General features: G+C 41.1%; 1 protein-coding gene across 2 annotated transcripts in view; it reads left to right on the top strand.

The window, feature by feature from the left end:
• Nucleotides 1–3,931: 3,931 nt before the first annotated feature.
• The window catches only part of LOC109878634 (protein FAM160A1-like), a 40,267-nt gene continuing 38,488 nt past the window's right edge, over nucleotides 3,932–5,710 (top strand). The window contains exon 1 of one of the 2 annotated variants that reach the window (XM_031837864.1): nucleotides 3,932–4,198. The gene's annotated coding sequence lies outside the window, so the exon portion shown is untranslated. The remainder of the gene's footprint in view (nucleotides 4,199–5,710) is intronic. The other variant, XM_031837863.1, reaches the window with a different exon arrangement.

Raw genomic sequence — 5,710 nt, 5'->3', positions numbered from 1 at the left:
CATCGATACCCAGACGGCCGCCCATAGTGATGATGCTAGTCATTCATTACATGTTACGGCTTGCAGAGACAGGCAGATGCTGTTTTGTTGTTGTTGTTGAAGCACATACAAATGAAAAGGCAGCCTACTACTTTACATATTAGCCTACTAACTGGGTTGAGTTGTGTAAAAATAAATGTTGTAGTTATTCAAGCTAGACGTAATGATTAGATATACAAATGTATATTTTTCTCTTCGAGGTAATCTGATTTCCATACTGTACGAACTCTCCCTCCCACCCTGTTGCACCACCAGTGTGTGACTCGCACCTGACTCGGGTGAAGACAAGACAGTCTCCCACCTCGTCTCCTTGGGGCATGGTAGTTCCACAGGTATTATCTTGTTAGACAAAGAACAGTTAGCCAGTAAAGACCACTCGTTTACAGCAGAATGGTCTGACTCACCACAACCAGCCTCTGACCGTGTGTTTGACGATGATCGTTTGGTTTTGACATGGCTGCCTAAAGTCGACCTCCAGAGGACAAGTCTTCATCACACCTTTGATCATGAGTAAAAACATAAAGCCTGACTTTTATATCTATTGTGAAGCATAGACAAAAATCACAATCATTGAAGACTATCTCTATTACAGTATAGCCTACCATTGCATCTAGGAAATCAAATCGCTGAGGTAGTATTTTGAATCCCATTTTGGGTGTTGCACATCTATTAATTAATACCCAAGTTTGATATCTGAGTATTGGCACACAGTCCAAGCACATTATATGTTCTCTACAGCATAGAGACAGAGAAATACCACTGAGACTGTCTGAAAGATTCATAGTCAACTGAGCAATTTCTCAGGAGATGTACTTCAAATTATAATCACTAGATGTCCCCATCTACCTTGTTTATTTCTACTAGCCAGCACCTGGCACAGTTCAAATCAAATGTCACATGCTTCGTAAACAACAGGTGTAGTAGACTAACAGGAAAATGCCTACTACAGCCCTTCCCAATAAAGCAGAGAGAAAGAAAATAGAGAAATAATAAATACACAATGAGTTTGTTTACAAAGGTATCAGGTAACCATACAGTTCAGGATAGACAGTATTTTTATGTTAAAAAAAGTAGAAATTATACGTGTGCATATACTTTTCACAATACACAATGTGCAAATAAACATATTCTAGAATGTCAATTCCTCATCCGCTATGAGAAGTCTACTTAGTCTGCCATGACCAAGAACACAGGTTTACCTTGTTTTTACAACAGAGACTAATAACACGGTGAATAGCTGCTCCAACTCGGGCCCTGTGACGAGAATGGCAGCTGGCACAGAGCTCCTTAGAACAGGTGACACTGTTAACAGTCCTGTTCAGTCATGGTTGTTGATCTCCGAACAGGATTTGGGTGGACACAGTTGTCTATGTTTGTATGGTTTTACATTGCCATTCAATTATTATTGTTTAGGATGGAATAGCCTAGTCCTTTGATCATCTGGGCTAGGCAGGAGAAAAAGAGGTGTTGAAATACAGGGCTAAAATCCTTGTTTTGTATAGAAAACAATTGTGTGAAGGGCAATCATTTACAGTGCATTGACTTCTCACACTGCTCTCACATTCACAAACTAGTGATGGGTCGTTCGCGAAACGAGTCGGCTCTAAGAGCTCTTGTAGGTGAATGTTGGGAGCCGGCTCGCATATCAGAAGAGCCAAATTTATAAAAAAAATAAAAAAAATAAAGATATGAATAATTGGTGTCAACCAATGAACCAAAGATGCGTGAGGGAGGGTCGAGCCAACTCACTCACAGTCACACACTTAGCAGCTGAGGAGAGAGAGGAAGGACAGCTGTGAAAACAACAGCTGGATTCAGAAGCACAGTAGCATTTGGATGCATTTTAATAATGTAGACAACATTAGAGCCCAGTGTAGAATTTGCCAAAACAAAATCTCATATAAAGCCGGTTCTATGCACAACCTACACCGGCATATGCGAACTGTGCACACAACTATGAAGCTAGCTGTAGCGGAGCTTCGAGAAACTAGCGGGCCTGCTAGTGATAGTGGTGGAGCCAGCACCTCCACACGTGGAGATGTATCCACTCAGTCAAGTAGTCCTACTCCGCGACCCACAGCAACGCAGTCTTCTATGGACCAGTTTATGCCAAAGTCTATGTCTAGCAAAACAATGCCAAATTGATATTGCATTGGCTAAAATGATTGCCACCGATTTCTAGACATTTTCGATCGTGGAGGACAGAGGTTTTAGAAATTATAGCAATAGTCTAAATCCAATGTACACAATTCCAAGCAGGAAAACCCTTTCAAAATCACTTATTCCACAACTGTACGAGAGCACACAGGGTTCAGTGTGGGAAAGAGTCCAAAAAGCTACTGCAGTTTGCCTCACCACTGACTGCAGGACATCAAGGGTAACCACTCCTTAAATGTTGGTTACATGTCACTTCTTTGAAGATTGTTTTGATGATTAGCTGTCTTCTGGACTGCTTTGTGTTCAGTCGACAGACACACCTCAGAGAACTTGGCAGAGGAACTGTTGAGAGTGGCTAGAGAATGGCAAATAGATGGAAAAGTGGTCTGTTGTGTTAGCGACAATGCAGCTAACATAACCAAAGCCATGAAAATGTTAAAATGGACCCATCATCCATGTCTTGCCCACACAATCAACCTGATTGTAAGAGATGCTTTGAAGGTGATGAAGCCCACTGTGGACAAAGTGAAATCAGCTGGAATACTTCCACAGGAGCACAGTAGGTTCTGAAAAACTAAAGTCTACACAAGGCCAGATTGGGATGCCTGAGCTGAGGCCTAAACAAGACTGCACTACAAGGTGGAATTCAACATTTTATTTGTTGAAGCGGTTTCTTGAGTCGAAGGATGCCATCATCTCTACCCTGGCCATTGTCAATACACCTGTTGATGCTCTGACCTAAGTGGAATGGGAGGTGGTGGTGGAGGTGTGCAGAGTCCTGGAACCCTTTGAGCAGGTCACTGTGGAGATCAGCAGCAGGGAGGGACAGCCCCAGCAGTCAGCTGGCTCAGGCACCATGGCAATAGGAAGAAGAGGGATCAGATGGAGCAGATGCACCAGCAGCAGTGCCACAAACGTCTGCTGTTTAGACGCTGTTTGATGAGAGAGCAACTGGGGATGCAGCACAAAGGAATCCCTCAGTAGATGCCATAATGGAGGTCCGATCCTATTTGGAGATCTGCAGATCCTCTGAGCTGGTGGAAGAACAAGGCTTTCTAAAGTCATGACAGGGAGACTCTGCATAGTGGCCACATCCGTTCCCTCTGAGAGGGTCTTCTTGAAAACGGGACAAATAATTACTGATAGAAGAAACCACATCAGCCCCTCAAGTGAGGCAGCTTGCATTTCTGAATGCAAATCTCTCATAAAAGCAAAATATGGTCAGCATTGCTGTGTGCTGCTGGTTATAACAGGGCAATAAAGAAGAGAGAGAAAAGAGGGACCAGTTTAATGTTTTAAGTGGGATGCTGCAGTTTTGCACATTATTTATTTTTCTTTGATATGGTGCAATATTCTATTATTATGTTGTTCAGACTGTATTCGTTTTGAATTGTTACATGTATATGCACTTTGTTTATATACATTCAATTAAAATGTTTAATAGCATTCTTTTTCATAACAAACCAATGCATTTTTAAATACATTGTGGTTAAGGTAGAGTATGATTTCATTTAATAATTTAATTCGAATTGTTTTAACACCAATCATAGTCAAACTATCGCAAACTGTTTGACTTGAAAAAATACAAAACCTTTTTTTTTTAAAGAGCGGTTTGGGTGCCGGCTCACTGAAAAGAGTCGGAATGCCGATCACCATCACAAACTGCTGTGGGCACAAAGAGGGAGGAGCCTAAAGCTCAGTGTGCTCGCGACGCTCACATATGTATACACTACGTACAGTAAGCAGACTGACTGGTTGGCGACCTTGTTAGCTAAGTAGCTTATCTCTTTACTTTTCTAATAGAAGGCGACATAGAAGGCGACAGGGAAATTAAACAACGTTCTGCTGGAGAATTAGTGGTTTTCAAGAGGGTTATGCACTTTGGTGTTGGAAAGACGCTCAAAGGAAAGTAGGCTAAAAGGTTGATTTTGCTCCGTATCTTGAAGCTGTGTGGTGTTCTTACACGAAGTCGGCTACTTGCACTTCTGAGACTCAGCCTACGGTACGATATTTCAGTTGGTCTTCTTACACATAAGTAGACTACAACTAATGTATTGTATCTAAATTACGGATTTTAGAAAGTAAATAACTTTGTTAACGTATTTTGCTGCTTGTAAAGTCAAGTGACAGGGACTGTCTGACTGTCAAGGCATAATGTGACACGTTTACATGTCGGTTGTTATCCTGGGGTTGTCTTTTTATAAACATGTATATCAGAGTGACTTGTCATCTGTCCTGGGAACATTTCTCAGAATAAGTTTAAAAGTATCTGCCTATACAGCTTGATTCTTGCCTGGACACAATCTGTCACCTTTCATTCACCTTTATTGTGCCTCAAGTGACATTTTGCAAAAGTTTATTGCTGAAGTTATCCACATGTTGATGCTGTGGGGCCCAGACGAATGTGTTTAATCAGAGCCACGAACATAAAGTACATTTGACATCTACTGTAACATAATTCATAATTATTTGTAGCCTTTCTGCTATTTGTTCTGCAGAGGTTAACAGATATGTGACACACACACACACACACACACACACTTCCAACTTCAGCAAACTTGGGAAACAAAACATTGTAGTATGAAGGGTATTTTTGAAAGGAGTTTGGTACTCTTATCATCTTTCTGTGATGAAGAGGTCAGGGTATTGGGTTACTACCTCATGGGATCACATTCAAACAGACACCCATCAATGTTTCATGGTTGGCCATATTTTATTTACAGTCTGGTTGGGTGTGGACCGTTCTCTATACCTCAATGGTGTTGACTATACAGGGATTGTTTTACATCAAAGTTGTAATAGGAAAATCAGTGTTGATACAAATAGATTTGAACACAATTTGACTTGACGCAAAAACCCAACTCTGTATAATCAAACTCAGTCAAAACTGTTTGCTATATGCAGTGTATTTGAAGTGAACTTTTTTGAGAAATGTTGAATTATGCTTTGGTGATTTCAGACTGTCAGCACACTCACTGTGGGGGTTGGCATTTGGCTCTAGAGAATGCACACAGAGGGCAAAGCTTTTTGAAGTCCTTTCATTTACTCCTGGGAACTCTCATTGGATGTTACAGACTGTGTTGAATTCTAGCACGCTGACTAAATTGATCTGATTTCCTGCTCAGGTGTTGTTTCTGTATAATACACTGCTCAAAAAATAAAGGGAACACTAAAATAACACATCCTAGATCTGAATGAATGAAATATTCTTATTAAATACTTTTTTCTTTACATAGTTGAATGGGCTGACAACAAAATCACACAAAAATTATAAATGGAAATCAAATTTATCAACCCATGAAGGCCTGGATTTGGAGTCACACTCAAAATTAAAGTGGAAAACCACACTACAGGCTGATCCAACTTTGATGTAATGTCCATTAAACAAGTCAAAATGAGGCTCAGTAGTGTGTGTGGCCTCCACATGCCTGTATGACCTCCCTACAATGCCTGGGCATGCTCCTGATGAGGTGGCGGATGGTCTCCTGAGGGATCTCCTCCCAGACCTGGACTA

Source organism: Oncorhynchus kisutch, linkage group LG12 (assembly GCF_002021735.2).
Source record: "Oncorhynchus kisutch isolate 150728-3 linkage group LG12, Okis_V2, whole genome shotgun sequence".
Taxonomy (NCBI): Eukaryota; Metazoa; Chordata; class Actinopteri; order Salmoniformes; family Salmonidae; genus Oncorhynchus; species Oncorhynchus kisutch.
This window is presented reverse-complemented; position numbering and strand designations above follow the sequence as displayed.